This window comes from Eurosta solidaginis, chromosome 5, assembly GCF_040869045.1.
Source record: "Eurosta solidaginis isolate ZX-2024a chromosome 5, ASM4086904v1, whole genome shotgun sequence".
In the NCBI taxonomy this organism is placed as follows: domain Eukaryota; kingdom Metazoa; phylum Arthropoda; class Insecta; order Diptera; family Tephritidae; genus Eurosta; species Eurosta solidaginis.
The window spans coordinates 271,244,617-271,264,425 of record NC_090323.1 but is presented as its reverse complement, the minus strand read 5'-3'; the positions used below and the strand labels follow the sequence as shown (position 1 = coordinate 271,264,425).

General features: G+C 34.7%; 1 protein-coding gene across 4 annotated transcripts in view; it reads left to right on the top strand.

Annotated features, from left to right (window-relative positions):
* Window positions 1-2,269: 2,269 nt before the first annotated feature.
* Window positions 2,270-19,809, top strand: part of foi (fear-of-intimacy) — a 56,028-nt gene continuing 38,488 nt past the window's right edge. For 2 of the 4 annotated variants that reach the window (XM_067790665.1, XM_067790657.1), the window contains exon 1: window positions 2,270-2,409. The gene's annotated coding sequence lies outside the window, so the exon portion shown is untranslated. Of the gene's footprint in view, window positions 2,421-19,809 lie in introns of all 4 variants that reach the window. The other 2 variants (XM_067790658.1, XM_067790659.1) reach the window with 2 other exon arrangements.

Here is a 19,809-nt window from a genome sequence, read left to right as displayed (position 1 = left end):
TATCGTAGCCAACCAATTGGGTTTTGGTTTACCGTCGTAACGATAAACAGCTGATTACGTTAGGGATACGGATACAGCGATACGACATATGGCACCAATGACTCCCGCATTATTTATATACATATATACAAAGCCGAGATAATTTTAAAGGAAATAAGCTTAATTTCCTTCCATCTGCTTGATGGAAGTACTAAAAACTTAATAGCACTTTTTAGTTTAAAATAGGAGCGTTCCATTGAGTTATCGAACTCTGGCTCACGATCAAATCTCATTGGAACGATCTAGATCAACTTTATGAGAGCTGACAGCACTAATATAAAACATCTGTTTTGTTGAAAATAAGAAGAAAAGTCGGCGGAAAATAGTATAGTAGTGGTAATAGAATTATTAACATTTAAATAGTTTCGCACGTAAACAAACTATTTGTTTTCCTCACATCCTTCAAGTTGTTTACTCTTTCCGTATTTTTTTTCCTTTTAAATATGGCGAAATCTTTTATGTATACACATATGTACATATATTTATTTCAGTGCTACCATGGCTGAACTATATGGTTGGCTTATCTCACCAGCTGATTTTATTTTTTTCATTTCGATGGAGTAGGGATTGCCAAAAGGAAATGGCAAACTCAAAATGAAACCAACACATTAACAACATTTTCTGACTATACACATTCCATTCCATTCGTCTAACACCAACACGCTGATTTTGACAATCTGAACAATGGTATATTGTTGATATACCGATGAGTCAACCATATAGTTGTGCCATGAGTGCTACCCACTCAAAAGTGGTTAGCTGTCAAAAAATCTACTACAGAAAAGGAAACGAACATAACTGCTATACGGATCAAAAACTGAACCAGATAAATACCAGGAACACAAGAGGGCCGTTCCATTTGTTTATCGAGCTCTGGCTCTGGCTCAAATCTCATTGGAACGATCTGGATCAACTTTATGAGAGCTGGCAGCACTAATATAAAATATCTGTTTTGTTGAAAATAACGTACACAAAATTTTAAGATACTGATAGAATTATTAACATTTAAATAGTTTCGCACATAAGCAAACTATTTATTTTCCTTAAATCACCCTCAAGTTGTTTACTCTTTCAGTGTTTTTGCTTTTAAATATCGAAATATTTTATGTATACAGAAATGTACACGTATTTAGTTCAGTACTACAATGGCTCAACTATATAGTTGACTCATCTCACCAGCTGAATTTATTTTTTTCATTTCACTGGAGTAGGGATTGTCAGAAGGAGATGGCAAACTTAAAATGAAACCAACGAATTTACAACATTTGCTTACTACTTACAAATGCTAATAAGTTTTATGTTTTCATTCCATTCCATTCGTCTAACACCAACAAGATGATTTTGGCAATGTGAACAAAAGGTATGTTATTGCTGTAGAGATGAGCCAACCATATAGTTGAGCCATGAGTGCTACCAACTCAAAAGTAGTTAGCTGTCAAAAAATCGACTACAGAAAACGAAACGAGCAGAACTGCTATATGGATCACAAATTGAACCAGATAAATATCAGGATCAGAACGTTGTTGTGGCATTTGCATGTTAAATTTCTATCCGTATCTCGCTCAAGTCTCAATGGAACGTAACTAACGTTGTCGTTGCATTTGCATGTTAACATTCTACCCGTATAAAGCCGGAGTCACTGGTGCCGTATGTCGTATCGCTGTATCCGTATCCCTAACGTAATCAGCTGTTTATCGTTACGACGGTAAACCAAAACCCAATTGATTGGCTACGATTCGGTTACGACCTTAGCGGCACCAATAATCGATTACATTGATTCTCATAAGATTGGTCGAATCAGCTGTTATTACCGATACGGTTGCCGATGAAGCACCAATATCTCAAACTTTAAGGTTCACGCGTCACTGGAACTAATGACAAAGATGCCCTTTTTGAAAACGTGGCGCCTGATGCTCCCTGTTTTGTGTAAAGGTGGCAAAATCATCAATTCCGGATTTTTAGTCAGTTTAATGAAATTGGTGAAATAAGTTGAAACTGTTGGTGAATGCATGTGTTTTCACAAAATTGTTGTTTCAAACGCCAATTATTGCAAATTGTACTTAAAATAAAAAAGCAATCTGCATTGATGCTTTGCTATTGTAGAAATCTAAACAAGAAGAATATCATTTGGCAAATTTATCGGTTGGTGAATACACTTTTGAGCAGAAACCGAAATTTGAATGAATGAAAGTATGTAAATACCCATTGTAAAACCGCTTCGCTCAACATCGGTTAAGTATCCCATGTGGGGGATATCTCGTGCAAACGCGTCTACCTACACACACTTGCCTTATCTTTTGCGCAAAACAAATTCAGAATTTGGAAACTGCGAGCTATGTGCAAATAATAAGCAAAGGCTGCGTGTCAAAGGTAAATCTCTTGTGAGTCTATTATTATTATACATTTATGTAGGTATACATTTACAAATTGCAAGTGCTTGAAATATAATAAATAATAATCCACTGAAGAGGTGACTATGTTCTACATAGACCACGACCAAATATGTATTTACTGACGACTTAATATACCGGGTTATGCCAGAAGAGTTAATATACCATAAGAGCATTAAGCATAATTTAGCTATTAAAACAAAAGTTATGATAGTTCAAATCAGCAGCGGCAGATTAAAGCTTATATGAAATACTAAGGTTAAAATGAACAATCAATGCCGAAGATATGCTTATCCTATATGTTTTGGTGCTCTCTTTAACTCGAAGCATCTAGTTAAAGAACTCCAAGCAATCATTAGGAATAAATCAATTCCTAGGACTATCAGGCTTGCACCGCAAGGTGGCGGATTTATTTCTGGCTAAGAATTGTTCCTTATATAATAATCACCAAAAACAAAGGGCCGTGTTTTTGTCGCCTTGCTTGGCAAAATGGCAAATACTCCCGTAGTAGTTACATTGATTCTATTAGATTTCTAGTAATACCCCTAACCCATGCATCGGACAACGGAAAATGCATTGAAAGAGTACCTTGTAAATCGATGAAAGAAATAGGGTACATCTACGGGTGTACGAAGTTGTAGTGCGACCGATGCGCTATAGTTCAGTCGAAGTTCTTCACAACCACAACAGTCTCGAAATTTATATTTATCGGAACTTTTTGCGGTTTGATTCTAGTCTTATAAGTATCCTTCTAAGTCGGAATTATCGAAGGCAGAATTGTTTCCTGGACACCTAATTTTAACTCGAGCTTATTGTAGTGTGTTGCAATCTGCAAGTTTGAATCCTTGCGATTAAGCAAGTTATTCAAATATTTGGGGGACAGAAACACACCTAAGAAAAAGGTTGTTCTTATGCGTCGCCACTATTTCACCAATTGGGATGACCAAAGAAGATTATATGGGGTACACTTAATGTTCCTTGGTCCGCCCAATTGGTGTAAGTTATCCCAATACATGGATAATTGGGTTAACTTGTTGAGCAACGAACGTCACTCTGCAATAGGTTAAACATTTAAGGTTCTAGAATCAACAAGTGACATACCGCAATTTGTGTCCTCCATGTAACGTGTTCCCACATGACACAAACCAATTGCAATGTGGAAACCACGCATGAAAAAGAAGTATGAAGAAGAAGCCTTCCACCGCCTGCCATTTCCAACTCAGTGAAGAGCTCCTCATTAGACCGGATCTAAAATGAGTGTCGAGGGGAATCGTAACAGGGCCGAATCATCTTTAATAAATACCATTAAAGGGTGGTTTCTGTACGTAGAGAGAGGACTTTACTTTTCAATTGCCTATTCAGTTCAACCATGGGTCCACCCGTAGGCAAGAGTGTTTCTCTCTTTGACATCGAAGCGGACTTTGTTTTCGCTGTTAATATTGAATCCCAGATAGAGGCAGTCTTTCACAGTTTCTAAAATATCCTGCAACATTTACATTATGCCTCCCCTTTAGGCAGGAAGAGTTTCATCTTGCCCTCCTACAGCCAGTTGGAATATGGAATTTTTATGTAGTTCATTTATTTTATGAGTTGCAGTTGAATTGTTTGTATATTGGGAGCCAAGCAAAAATGTTCGCTATATATTCATAAATAATTCGACGATATGGTGATCATTACATCCTACCGACCGGTCTACATATGATGTTATAAAGAATTTGCACAATTTACTTTTTATTAAATAAAAAAATGTGGAAATTGGAAATTATTGACTGGCATAGGTCGCAAAACGAGGTGTGACTGACTGACAGTTGCATGTTTGTCTCAAATGTTTCATAAAACTATAAATAAATCGGTGTAGTTTGGAGGACGTATATCTACATATTACACACACAGCAGCTCATAGGTACCTGTATAAAACTTGCGTATAAATATTTACATACACACCAAAAAAATTTGCTCACAAAGGCTAATTTCGTATGATTTAAAAAAGCCTAGAAGCATTTGAGACTTGATACTCGAAAGCACTTCAGTTGTATTCTGTTTCAAAAGCTGTTAAAACTCAAAAAATACCAAATGTTCAATAGACGAAGAAGACTTTGTCCAAATATGGGGGATACAAATCAAATACGGTAATGAAAATCTAGTAGTAAGATGATTAAGCTAAACTTTATATGATGCTGTGATGTAAGTTTAAAAGTAATATGTAATTAAGACTAACAAACTAACAAATGGCGGCCGCCGTGGTGTGTTGGTAGCGTACTGGGTTCAACAAGTTAGATCGAAAATTTAGAAAAAAGTTTTTCTAAGTGGGGTTGCCCCTCGGCAGTGATTTGGCAAAAACTCCGAGTGTATTTCTGCCATTTAAAGGTTCTCAGTGAAAACGAAGCTGCCGTTCCTATTCGGCATAAAACATGTAAGTCCCGGCCCGTCAATTTGTAGGAAAAATTAAAAGTAGCACGACGCAAATTGGAAGAGAATCTCGGCCTAGTAAAAATAATAATAATATGTAACCACTTAATTATTGAAATACAATGAACTTAATATTAGATTCTAAAGAAGATCACACATACATACATAGGTTAGAATAACGCTGCGCTTCCGCCGTATTAAGTACATATTTCTTATGATGATTTGTAGGATTTTTTGCTGGGTTTATATCTAAATTATTTTATATATATGTATGCATGTGCATTTATTTTTACAACCAAATAAAAAATTTGTTGATGTCCTAAAATAAAAATTTTTCCAATAGTGCATATTTTATTACATATGTTGTTACAATTTAGCATCGCTCAATTGCTTCTGATGATGGTGATAATGAACATACCTGCTTTTACAAAACGTACATAGTCTTAAATGCAAAACAATACATTTTGAATTGAATTCGAGTTTTTCCGAACTAAATATTTTTCGAATAAAATGGCGTTTTCTTGTTTTTTGGAAGAGGATAATTTCGCGATATCTCATACCATATCGATGACGTCGCGGTAAAAGCTGCTGACTCCATTTTTCACTCAACACCACTTTTTGATACTTATAGAATGGGAACGACTTCAGCACATGGTTGTAAAAGAAAAGTGTGTATTAAATGTCCAGGATACCTTAAAATTACTAATAACAAAACATGCTAACTCCAACAAAATTATGAAAACCTGCTAACTCCATATAATAATTTATCCTGCAAAGCCCGCCCAAACGACACGTTGAAGCTAAGCATGCTAAGAAACATAACGGTATATTTTTTTTTGGGCAAACAACAACAACAAAAGTTATTAAAGGTCAAAGTTCATAATAAGCTTTTTTTTTAATCTAAATTACTTCTAAAGTATTGAACCGATTTTCAAAATTTTGACGTCGTTGGATATGTATTTCCAATACCTTTCATTTGATGTATATCTTAAGTATATAACTGCAAAGAATTTCCTGAAATAATATAATTTTTTAAAAAACGTATCAAAATTTTTAAAAACTTAATTTTTTTTTATTTAATTGCTGTATTAAATATATGAAAATATAGTTTGGTAGATGGGAAATAATTTAAGCTTTCATTTAAAATTATATATAATATCCTTAGTCCCATCAATGCAATACCAACTGTCCTGTTCCTGGTATACCAAAACTTAATTTTGGGCAAATTAACAGTAAGTCTGCGCAGAACACCTGGTATTTGTTGCCTTTATGTGCAGAACACCTTTCCGAGTTGGCGGCCTTCGGCCGCGCTTATTTAAATAACCCTGGGCTACGCCGTGCCAAGTCCGGGTGGTTGCCTGAACCGTGGCAACATGCTAGGCAATTCTGTCTAGTGAGAGAGCGATCAGCTGACACGTTCTTACGGAAAAAATCAAAATTGTTTTGATTTCTACGTTCCGGGCTACGTACGTACGGGCGTTGCACGTCGGTGAGTTTTCGTTTACATTGCACACTCATAAGATAGGTCGTGTCAGCTGACACGTTTTTTCTACGTACGTTCGTGGGTAACTGCCGCATTACTCTTCGATCAATCTTTGACCGAAATAAGCATGCGTTGCGACAATGTAAAACAGAGCCGGCCACACAAATACTAAAACAATTGCATAAGTGTGTGTAAAAATTGAGTGACAACTCCCTACAGTGTGCTAAAAGAAAATATGGACTGTGAAGATTGAAATTAAGAAGGACTTTGGTCATTTGATATCAAGCTAATCCTGACTATATTTATTTATATTCGTATAACTAAAAACGCGGAGGTCGAGCTAACCAGATACAACTTTTTTATAAAAGGAGGTATGTTGTTTCTTCAATGCAAAATTCTTTGCCAAAAATAAAGCGACTACAAAATAAGCCTTCTTTATTTCATAGTTCCTATCTGCTATATCCTTTTGGCTTTATCAAATAAACTGAGCTTTTCTGCTTGTCAAAGGGAAGCTATGTCTATGGCACTTATTAAAATGCATTTTCTAGGAAAAAAGTTTTTTTGATGTGAAAATTCGCTGGCACAGCAAAAATTGCAGCATATTGTTTTTATTTAATGCGCAAAAAGTAGCATGGACGTCTTCCTTTGCATTCATTCTGGTTTTGTTTAGCATGCGCAACCGTCTTGCTTGCTCAAGCGTTAAGGCTCCATTACTGATACTTAGCATAGACTTGACTTGACTTCGGAACTGTCACTTACAGTTCTGTTAAATGAACATTGCATGTTACTGATTACTCAAAACTTGGCAACACTTGACTTGACTTAGAAGTCTGTTGAATTTTGATTTTCTATGTAAGTTCTAAGTGACGATTACATTTTGAGATGCCATTTGTTTGTTTCAATTTCATTTTGACATTTTGTCATACAAATTGACATTTATTTAAAAATAAATTTCAACGCTGATTATGATGCCAGATTGTATGTGCCAAGTGGAGTATAATCGTGGCTAAGTTGCCAAGTTTACGCCAAGTCAAGTCAAGTCTGTGCTAAGTATCAGTAATGGGGGCTTTATGCAGCGAATGACAGGCGATAGCAAAATACAAAGAACTATAAAACAATGTAAAAGTAAAAATATTTTCACATTAAGTTTTAAAAATATGTATGTTCAAAGGAACTTAATAATTAACTAAACCGTATTAAAAGTCACTTGACGTGAGTTGCGTTCGTGCCGAACAGACGTGTTTTATCTCGCTCTCTGTTTTTTATTCTTTTGATCCAGTTTTTATATATTTATTTTACCTATTACGATATCTGGTGTAATGGATAAATATTGTGCCAAGTGTGACAAGCATTTTTCGCGTTCGGATACCCTTATTGTGCCTTGTGGTGGCTTTTGCAAGAAAGTCTACCATCGTTCTTGCTGTGAAGGCAACTTTTCAGAGTACGACGTGAATTTGCTTATGAAGAACCGCCACCTAAGTTATATGTGCGCGGATTGCCTAAACGCCTACGGCAAGCTTTGTAACGCCTATGACGCTGTGTTGGCATCCCATAAAGCTACAATGGAGTCCACAATGCTTGCCTTGGACCTTAAATTTAAGGATTTGTTTGCGGAGATGGCTGATATGAAAAGTGTCATCAAAAAACATTTTAAAGATAATGAAGACGACTCTAACAAAAACAATGAAAGGTGTGTGGAGGTGATGGCTGATGGCATAAATAAAATAAAAAATGTTGTTAGCTCTATCACTAATCCGAACTCGTTGACTAGTGGTAATGTTAGTTGCGCGCTCAAACCTCATACTCTATCGATTTCACCTACACTAATGCAGCCATGTATACATTGCGACTTGCTCGCCCGAACACCTGTTTATGCGAGTCCAATTTCTGCTGATAACAATAGTGAGCCTTTTTGCGTACACTCAGCCACCCCCTCGCATGATTTCAATACACAAATGTCTTATGCTAAACGATTGACAGCACCTGTTCATACTGATGATATTCTTAATACAACTGTTATCCCCAGTGCTGCTGCTAACTTTGCAATGTCTAGTAAGAAGAACCCCAGCTTCAAAAAACAAAGCGAATGCTGTTGGGAACAGCACTAATTCTGTCAATGCGGATGATTCTGATGGTGTTAATGTTCCTGTACCTGTTAATACTGCTGATATTCCCAATACAACTGTTAACCCCAGTGCTGCTGCTAACATTGCAATGTCTGTTAAGAACAAGACTCCAGCTTCAAAAAACAAAGCGAATGCTGTTGGGAACAGCACTAATTCTGTTAATGCTGATGATTCTGATGCTGTTAATGTTCCTGCTATGCAACCCAATTCTGGTAATGATTCGACTGCTGTAACAAAAACCGCACTGGCAGCCCCAATCACAGCCCCTGTTTCCGAATCGGTTGCTTTAGAAACTGGTGCTCCTAGGGAGGTGACTGCTGTTCCCCCCCGTAGGTCCATTTTTGTATCACGGCTCCACGCATCGCTGACGGAAGCTGATATATCTAACTACGTATGCTCAAAGCTTGGTGTTGAACTTAATATTAATGTTTATAAATTTAATTTTAAGTCTGGGAGAGAGATCTCTTCTTTCAGAATCTTAGTTCCTGACACATTTTTTGATAGCGTACTCGATTCGACTTTCTGGCCGAAGCACTCTGTGGTGCATTTATTTACTAGAAAGTCGAACCGTGACCGCGCTACTTTAAATGCATCAAAAAACTTGCCAGACAACACTCCAGAAGTGGTACAAACTTAAATTATGTCTTATCAAACGTAAATAATATCTCACTTAGTATACTTTACCAGAACGTTAGGGGGTTGAATACCAAACTAACGGAAACTTTTCTACGGAGTCATGAGAGTCCTTATGATGTACTCGTTTTTACTGAGACTTGGCTAAAACCAACAGTTTTTAATGCTGAAGTTTTATCGAGTTCGTTTCAAGTGTTTAGAAAAGACCGACTGGCCAGAGCTGGTGGAGGTGTGTTAATTGCCGTTCACACTAGGTTTTCCGCGGAGGAAATACATTTTCTTACTTTGAGGATTTTGAGCTTCTTTGTGTAAGAGTAAAACTTTCCTCAACCTACAAATATTTTATAGCCAACTACGTTCCCCCACAATCTGACATTTCCTTATATTTGAATCATTCCTCAATAGTGAAATCTGTGTGCAGTACTGCCAGGGCCTGTGATTCTGCACTGTGTTTGGCGATTTTAATCTGCCATGTGTGTCATGGAGTCTTATCGATGGGAAGCTAGTCCCTACTTCTTCTCGTGCTATCGACTATGATTTCCTAAACGAGTTTGCAGATGTTGGACTTTTTCAAGTTAACAACATTCAGAATAAATTCGGTAAATGCTTGGATTTAATTTTCTCAGACGATTCAAATTGTTTTGTAAATCGATGTGACCCCCTTGCCCTGCCTGAAGATGTGTATCATCCTGCTCGAAGTATCGAGAATAAATTGGCCTGAGTACGATGGGGATATTGATGACTGTATATCCCATTTTAATAATGTATTATACGGAATATTTAAAAAATGCATACCTACGTCAGAAACCACTGCTATATCATCATCGGCTTGGAGCACTAAAGAATTGAAACGCCTGAAAAACCAGAAGACGCGTTCATTCAAACGTTACAAACTTTCTGGATCAATGACTGACTATGCGGCCTACTCAATTTTACGTCACAAGTATAACATATTGAACAGAATTTGTTACAAGAACTATATCAGTAGGATTAAATGCCAAATTTTTGTCAATCCTAAGTCGTTTTACAGCTTCGTTAATTCAAAAAGGAAGATAAAAGGGTTTCCTTCTACAATGAAGCTAAATGATCAGATTTCCAACGATAGCTTCGAAATTGCTAACATGTTTGCGGATAGGTTTTGGATAGGTTTGCGGAGGGGTATTCCCCAAGAAGTGGAAAGAATCATTCATTATACCACTGCATAAAAATGGAAGCAGAACGTGGGTTATAAATTATAGAGGAATAGCCAAACTCAACACTATTCCTAAGCTATTTGAATTGATTATCACAAAACAGATTGCTTTTAGAGTATCTTCATTAATTGACTTTTCACAACACGGCTTTTGCAAGGGTAAATCAACGGTGTCCAACCTGCTCGAGTTTACAACCTTTGTATCCAAAAGTTTTAAGATTAATTGTGAAGTTGATGTTATTTATATTGATTTTAGTAAGGCATTTGATAAAGTTTCTCATTCTATACTTTTATTCAAACTTGATCGGTTAGGATTTCCTCCTTTGCTTCTATCTTGGGTTTCTTCTTATGTGAGGGAAAGAAAACAAACAGTTATATTTAATAATTGTTGGTCTCGGTTCATAAACGTAAGTTCTGGTGTTCCCCAAGGCAGCCATCTTGGTCCGGTTTTGTTCCTGTTGTTCATTAATGACCTTCCTAGTGTTTTGAAGAGCTGTAAGCCGTTGATGTACGCTGATGATGTCAAACTTGTAATGCCTATCCGCTCACCCGTGGATAGGGCATGTCTTCAGGCTGATCTGAATAGTCTTGGTGACTGGTGTAATGTAAACGCCATGTCACTAAACCTACCTAAATGTAAGTTCATGTGTTTTACAAGGAAGTCCTTCCAATCCCATGATCATGTTATTGGCGACTATGTAATCAAGCAAGTTACTAATTTTATTGATTTAGGCGTTACAATGGACCCAAAACTCGATTTTAAACTTCATATTGAATCTTGCGTGAATAGCGCGAAAGGTACTTTGGCTTTCGTTAAACGTTGGTCTAAAGAATTTAATGACCCATACGTTACAAAAACTCTTTTTACCACATTGGTCAGACCTACTTTGGAATATGCTTCAATAATTTGGAATCCGCGTTATCATATTCATTCTGACAAGCTGGAATCGGTCCAGAAACAATTTTTGCTTTTCGCTTTAAAACACTTACCATGGGATCCTTCTAAAAATCTTCCCCCCTATTGCAGCCGGTTAAAACTAATACAGCTACCTACATTGCAGAGCCGCAGGGAGATGCTGGGTGTCTTATTTATTGTTAAATTAATAAGAGGGTCAATAAATAGTCCATTTTTGCTTGGTGAAATTAAGTTTAACGTTCCTATTAGGCCATCTAGACATTTTCAATCAATTTTTGTAGCTACATGCAGGTCGAATTATGAAATGCACGAACCACTTCACTGCTTATGTCGTGATTTTAATAAACACTGTAAAAATTTAGACGTCTGCAACTCGTTTATTGGTATTAAAAAATACCTTTTAACTAAATTAAATTTGTAATTCGAAATGAAGCAAAGAACGCTAAACCGTGATATACTGTTCAACCCTCTGTTTCAAATTTGAAGTACCAGTTACTTGAAACTTGTTTGCAAAATTGCGTTGTGATCATTATTTTTTTTTATGTATGCAATCAAATTTACTCTGTATAAATTCTATTCTGTATATATTTTATCTACTATTAATTTGCTTTATTGTCAATTTCATAAATTATTATTTACTAGCTCCTTCATGAGTACATTTTAACACATTTTCAACATTTTATCTTTTGCTTACTTCTAAGTTTTTAATTGAAATTGTCAAGCGTTTAATTCAATACTGTTTAAATATTACTTTAAAATTGATGACTGCTTATGTTGTTTATATCGTGTATTACATCTGAGATTTAAGTGTCGGTATATTTGGTCTGTATAATTGTTTAATTTGTAGACTGATAAATAAATAAATAAATTGCAGCATATTGTTTTTATTATGTGCCCAAAGAGTAGCATGGACTTTTCCTTTTGCATTGACTGTTGATTTTAGTGAGTGACAAGCAGCGTTGCCAAGTATTTTTTTTCCAAGTCGTCAAACGCCGCCCAAAAAATCGTCATATCTATGGGAACAACCAATAACAACCCAAGTCGATTTAGGACGAAATTGGGTTATATTGTATTCGCCGAGAACCAAAATGATGAAAAAATAATCAACAATATTATCTTTAAAAGCGCTTTCCTGAAAATTGTCTTTGGTTGTTATTTCTTGTTGCCACATATAACATATAAAACATTAGTTAAACATTTTCGCGTTAATTTGTTTACAAGGTATTTGTTTAGCATTTTTATTTGCGGTTCGATATTATGACAGGAAAAGTTATTTAATTTTAAATAATCTTGAGCTCCAGGCCTAACAATAATTATTTTATCTTATTATTGTTACGATACATTTCTTCTTAAATGAAAAATTTTTTTAAATTAGAATTGAAAAAAAAAAAAATTTGACAACTGACAAAGCTCGTTGTATAGATTCGTTTCGGGAACTGCTAAATTCCTTCATCGGCAACGTTTAGGCGCCGCTGCTATAACCATTCAGCTATCACAGCGGTTGTTTGTTTGTCTTCATTATTTCTACTTGTATCCTGTTTCTTATCTTATTATTGTTGTTTTAAAATTTTTCTTAAATTAGAATTAGAGCTTACGACTTCTTCTCGAATACAAGCGAGATTTAGACCCGAGAAATCGAGAACTCGACTTCTCGCGATATTCTCGAATCTCGAATTACTCGTAATACTCGCGATCTTCTCGACTTTCAATTCAGTCGCTGCATTGGCAATATTCTATACATTTCGGGGTTTTTTACTTTTGGTTTTGCGGACATTTTGGCTTGTGCTCCAGAAGAAATCGAAAGCTATATATAAAACAGCCAATGAATCGATTAAGTTCAATGTCGAGAAGCTCGCGAGCCTTACGAGTAATTCGAGAATCTCGCTAGCCATACGAGTAATTCGAGAATATCGCGAGCCCTACGAGTAATTTCAGATTCGAGAATCTCGAGAGAAGGCGAGACTCGCGATAAATCTCTTCTCGAATGTGTTCGAGAAATCTTAAGCTCTAATTAGAATAAAAGAAAAAACAATTTTTTCATTTAAGAAAAAATGTATCATAACAATAATAAGATAAAATAATTAAAAATTAAAAGCTCCACATTCATATTAAATAGCTAAGCAAATATTTGGCCCAACTCAATCATAAAATAATTATTGTTAGGCCTTGAGCTTGATTCGAACACGCGATCTTACAAGTCAGTAGGCTGATATAACAACAAAAATTTTAATCTTGAGCCAGCAATATTCCTTTTAATGTATCAGTTTCCAGACGGTTTCTAATTTTTATTTTATTTAAATTTATTTTAGAACAATTCGTTCTAGATTCGCTGATGAGTATGACAAGCACATTACATCTGCAACGTATGCAGCGTATGTAGATTCAGATATTTTGATAGTAGAAATAGTTTTCCAAAAAACATCTGGAGTAACCTTAGAAATGTCTTCAAAATATGTCTTAAATTCTAAAAACTTCAAATACCTATACTCGCTAATAATATCCTGCACAATTTTCTGATCGATTGTGTGAGAAAAATGGTGCAAGACCATATGGAGGATCCTGCACTACATCATCCCCCTTTAGAAAAGAAGAATTTGGTAAGATTAGTAATTAATCTTGCCACATTCTTCTTTAGGCTTTAATATGTTGTTGTAATGTTATGAACGAAGGAGTTTGCTAGCATTAGGGTGCTCTAACCCGGAACTCATTCGTTCATCACAGTGCAACTTCTAAAAAGATGATTAAGAATGAAAAGAAAATTTTGAATAAAGTGAAATATATAAAAGTTAGTTTGAAACATTTAATTTAATGTTTGAAGTAAACCGGTTTTTTTTTTCTTATTGTAAAATCTACCTAATTAAATGTATATTTATTTGTTACATTTTTAGCCTCCATTGGCGGATTTTTAAAATATATTTATATCTAAAGATGATTAGTAATAGGCTATTAAATTAATTAATTTTTTGTACTCGATTTTTGTGTACAATTTTTTTGTTTTCTTTACTTATCTCACAAATAGTTACATTTGGCCCATCAATATTCTTTACTATGTAGGGACCTTGATATATATTTTTATGTTTATTCCTAGGTTCTGTTTCTACTAATACTTTATCATTAATTTTAATTTCTAAAGGCTTAGCTGTTTTATCATATAAATCTTTATTTCTAATCTTATGTTTATTAATCAATTTTTTTGCCATTTTATGCGATGTTTGCATTCTAAACTTAAGCTCTTTTGCGTAATTTTCTACGCTATAGATCGGGTCAATTTGCTCTTTTTGCAATTCATGTGGCATTGTAGTTTTTCTGCCAAATATTAATTCAAACGGAGTAAATTTATTATCAAAAACCCAACTACTTGTAGTATTGTGTAAAAATGTAAAGTATTTTAAATATGTATCCCAATCTGAATACGTTTCGTTTAGGTATACAAGCAAGTATTCGTTAAAGACTCTATGATTTCTTTCAACAGTACCAACAGTTTCGTGATGGTAGGCTGTTGTGAAATCATGATCAATCTTTAAAAGTTTTGTCAATTCAGAGAATAATTCGTTTTTATATTCCGTTCCTAAATCGGATCTAATAGCTTTCATTGTACCATATGTTAATATGAAGGTTTCAAAAATAGCGCAAGCAATAGTTTTTGCTGATTTATCTGGTACAGCTACTGTTGACAGGTATTTAGAAAAGTCACAAATCATAGTAGCAGCGACCTTGTTACCATATTTGGATTCCGGAAGTGGACCTATTGTATCGACAATTACTATGTCAAAGGGGTTGCAGGGTGTCGGAGTCAACACAAGATTTTCCTTTGTTTTTGGTTTTACTTTATTTAAAAGGCATTTATTGCAATTTTTGACACATTTAGCTATGTCACGAGTCATATTTTTCCAATAGTATTTTGTTCTTAATTTGGAATATAATCGTTTTGTACCGCAATGACCGCCTAACAAAGGGTCCTCATGATAAATTGTCATAAGTTTTTGTTTTTGCTCTGTTTCCGTTACAGTTTCTACGGGGTCTGTTAATATTATTTGTAATGATTTTAAAATTTTATTACCGCTGATTTTAAAATTTGTAATTGAAAATTCTTTGAAAAATATATCATTTTTTGGCCATTCTAACTGCTTAATATTGTGACTGCCGGCTGCTTTTTCAAGCCTCGAAAATAACTCATCTAAATTTGTTTTTCCGTTAGCATTCACAAAATTAAGTAAGTTTAGTTTTTTATGTTTTAAATGCGCATAAATTTGTATATTGGAGATCTCATTATTCTTATTAAATTGTATAGTCGACTTTATTCGCGGTATCTTTTTTGAAAAATTGTATGAAAATTTGTCATAAACTCGTACTTTAGGAGTTTCGCAAAAATTATCAGTAAAATTATCGTCTTTATTTTGTAATTCCTTTTGTTTGGTTTGTGATCGCGTTTGAACTGCTAAAACATGCTTTGTAGATTCTTTTATTTCGTCTATACTAATGCGTGAAAGAGCATCAGCCACAACGTTAGATTTTCCTTTTATATATTCAATCGTAAATTTATATTCTGACAGTTCTAATCGAATTCTAGAAAGGTTAGAGGAAGGGTATTTCATGTTAAAAAGATAAACTAGTGGTCTATGATCGGATTTTACTGTGAAATTTGTACCGTAAACATATGGACGAAAATGCTTTATATCGAAATGTATTGCTAGGAGTTCTAATTCGATAATTGCTTTTTTCTGTTCTGCTTTATTAAAAGATTTTGACGCGAAACAAATTGGTAAATCGTTATCACCATGCTTTTGGCTTAATATAGCACCACACCCACTCTTAGAAGCATCTACTGTAATTATAAATTCTTTTGTGAGGTCAGGGTATTGTAGTAGTTGAGGAGACATTAATGCTAGTTTTAGTTTTTCGAAAGCGTTTTCGCACGCTTCGTCCCAAACAAATTCAACTTTTTCGATTTAAACGATTTAAAGGCGCTGCCAGTGAAGCAAAATTCGGTATAAATCGCCTGTAATAATTTGCAAATGCGACAAATCGCCTGACCGCATCTTTGTCTTTGGGCTTAGTATACCTTTTAATAGCGTCTATTTTTGAATCGTCTGGCAGCAAACCTTTTGACGTATATTTATGGCCTAGAAAAGTTACTTCGGAACGAAGGAAATTGCATTTGTTCGGATTCAGCTTTAAATTAAACTTTCTACAGGTTTCGAAAACTTTTTCTAAATTTTTAAGGTGGTGTGTCTCACTACAACCAATGACGATAACGTCGTCAATATACATAAAAGCCTGATTTGGCGAAATGCCTGAAAATGCTATTGACATCATACGAGAAAAAGAGTTTGGTGCAATATTTAACCCGAAAGGTAAAACTTTCCAACGAAAAGCTCCTCGATCTGTACTGAAAGAAGTTACGTCTCTGGATTTAGTGTGAAGGGGTATTTGGTGAAAACCAGAAAAAAAGGTCTAAATTTAAAAAGTATTTGGCTCTGCCAAGATTGTCGAGTATGTCATCAACGCGTGCTAGTGGAAATTTGTCGGCTATAAGCTTTTTATTGACTGCTCTAAAATCTACGCACATGCGATACGATTTTTTGCCTGTTGGATCTTTTTTCGGTACCAAAATAAAGGACTGTTATAATTTGAAAAACTAGGTTCGATTAAATCATTCTGTAATAGGTTTTCGACTTGTTTATTTATTTCTTCGCGTTGTGTGTATGGCAAACGGTAATTTTTAATATAGACAGGGGTTTTGTCAGTTAATCTAAGTTTTTGATCGTAGAAATTATTAAGCGTCATTAAGTCGGTTTTTAATGCAAAAATATCAGAATATTTCAAACATAAATCAAGTAATTTCTTTTTAGCGTAAGAAGGCATTTGTTTTGCCAAAATTGATTTAAGCTCTTCTATACGTTTTGAATCGATAGGTGTATCATTTATGCGATAGACATTGAAGTTTTTAATGTCTTCAGTTTGAATATTGAAATCTTTTACGTACTTGACCTCGTCGGTGGTGTTGATAACTTTTATTATTGGATTTTTTGTATCAACGATACATTTTGCTGTGAAAACACCGTTACAGAGTTCCTGAGAATCTACAAAAACCGGACTTGTCGAATTTTTCAAACTAAAAACACGAAAAACTTCGCATCTTGGTGGAATTACAAGAGTGTTTGTTGAAGTGCTATGCAAAATTGAAATATTTACCTTTTCTGTCCCTTGTCCGAATGTAATTGTGTCATTAGCATAATTGATTATGCATTTGTTCGTTTTTAGAAAATCTCCCTATTATACCGTCCGAAGGAATATTAAAGTTGTCATTGACAACGTGAAGAGTCAGAGGAAAAAATGTATTTGATGCGATTATACTTGTATTAACTGTTCCTAGTGTCGTTACCGTGTCTGTTGTTACGCCTGTTATATTTATTACGTTACTATCGTCTACTTCTACATCGTTTGCCAAACTGGAAATTTTTATTAATGAAATGTCTGCCTGTGAATCTACTAGAAAAGAACATATTTTATGTGAATCGCTACAAGCGACTTCGACGAAATCGGAAAAATTTAAATTTAGACAATATATTGACTGAGAAGTCGAATTGCTCCTGCTCCCTCAGTGTTCGCGCCTGAGGGGCTTCGGCATTTAAAGAACGAACATTGGCTGAATTTCTAGAATTTGAATCCTGATTATTGGAATTTCTGTTATTTCCGGACCGATTATTATTGTTATTGTTGGAATTGCTATTGCCTCTATTGTAATTGCGATTATTGCCTCTGTTATAATTGTTATTTCGGAAATTTGTATTATTGTGTTGCCTATTTGAGTTATTGTTAAATCGAAAATTACTATTGTTGTATCTGAAATTACTGTTGCCTCTGGAATTTCCACGGAAATTATTATATCTTATCGGACGTGACCGAAACGCTAACACTTGCCGCTCTTTAACTTCCTGATCTCGCTCTATAATCATTTTTGCTACTACGTCCTTTGAGTCTTTGAAGGTTGTTGACGCAAGGATTGATTTCACGATATCTGACCTACTATTTAATCTACAAACGCTAATGGTTTGTTCAACTGCCACCTCATGGGCTTTTGCCTTCGTCATACCTTCAATGATTAGACAGCGCTCTAACGAGTCAGAAAGCTCTTCTACCTACTTTGAAAATTCTGAAAAATTGTTATTGGTTACTCTTAAGGCTGCGATTTTTCCCGCGACAACTTTCGAGTTGTCTGGCCTAATTTCACTACATAGCGCTTCTTTAATTTGGTTGACAGATTCTATATGCGTTGGTAGGGCTTCGCGAGCTTTGCCTTCGAGCTTGGATTTTAAAAATGCAATAAAAGTAGGAGTTAAATTTTCGTTAGAGAATACTTCCATTAATTCAACTTTATTTATAAACGAGCCAAGTGCTAACGGGTCTCCACTGTAGTTGTCTCGCATAATTGAGGCACAAGTATTAATAAACGATTTTTTCTCCTCGATTGTGGCCATGGTTGTAACGTTAAGAACCTGAGTTAGAATAGAAAAACTAGAATTTGGAATTACAGGTTGATCAGCAAATCCTAAAAAGTCTGCACTCAGGGATAATTTATAATTATGTGCACTTGTTAAGGTATCAGTTGACGATGCACTTGAAGATGAATCAGAATCTGAATTATTGGAATCTATATCTTGCTCTGAGTTTTCGGAATCTAAATTTTGCTCTGAATTTTTGGAACTTGAAATCGGATGGGAATCTTTAGAAACAACCTTCCCGCTTCTTAGGTCCATACGCGTTGGAACTATAGACTAAATATTAAAATTTTTTGTTGCAAGATATGTGGAATTTGTTTATGAAGATTGAATAGAAATTGAATTTAAAGGAAATTAAATTTGAACGGGTTGAGTTGAAAAAAGAAAATTATGAAAGTATTCTTAAAGGAAATTTATGAAAATATTTTAAAAGAATTTTGTGAAACTATGTATTTTTGAAAGCTTTTAGATTTTAGTTATAATTATACAATTGGTTAGCGAATACTTATTGCAAAAAAAGCTTTAGTTAGTAAATTTTTTGAAATACCAAAGTTAGTGATTAGTTAATAAAGGGATTCAAAATATTTACTTTACGCTTTTGTTGTCCGCAAATTTAAACCCAATGATTGAAATTAGCTGAAAGTTTTTCATGCAAAACGGAAGTGGGAATTGGAATTCACATGCAATTTAAAAGATGTTGAATATTGTTTACGAATATATTTATTGAAATGTAAGGATTTTTAATTGTACAGAATGTGAAAAAAAATTTGAATCTGAAATGTATGGCAAAATTATAATTTTATTTGAATTTAAATGCAAAGATTATAGAATGGCAAATATTTTTGTACAGGCTTTAAATGGACGCACCGCTTTTATCAAAATTGTATTGTTTTTATTTGTATATATATACGCGCGCACCGCATCTTTCCAAAATTGTATTATAAATGTCCTCGGACGCACCGGGGTTTAAAAAAATGTATGTCATATTTTTACGCGGGCGCACCGCTTACGAAAAGTGAAAAAAAAAATAATTTTTGTATTTTTGTGTTGATGGAGCCCACTGTAGGGCAGGGTGGAACTACAACTAAAATTTTATTCGAATAGTTAATTATATTGGCA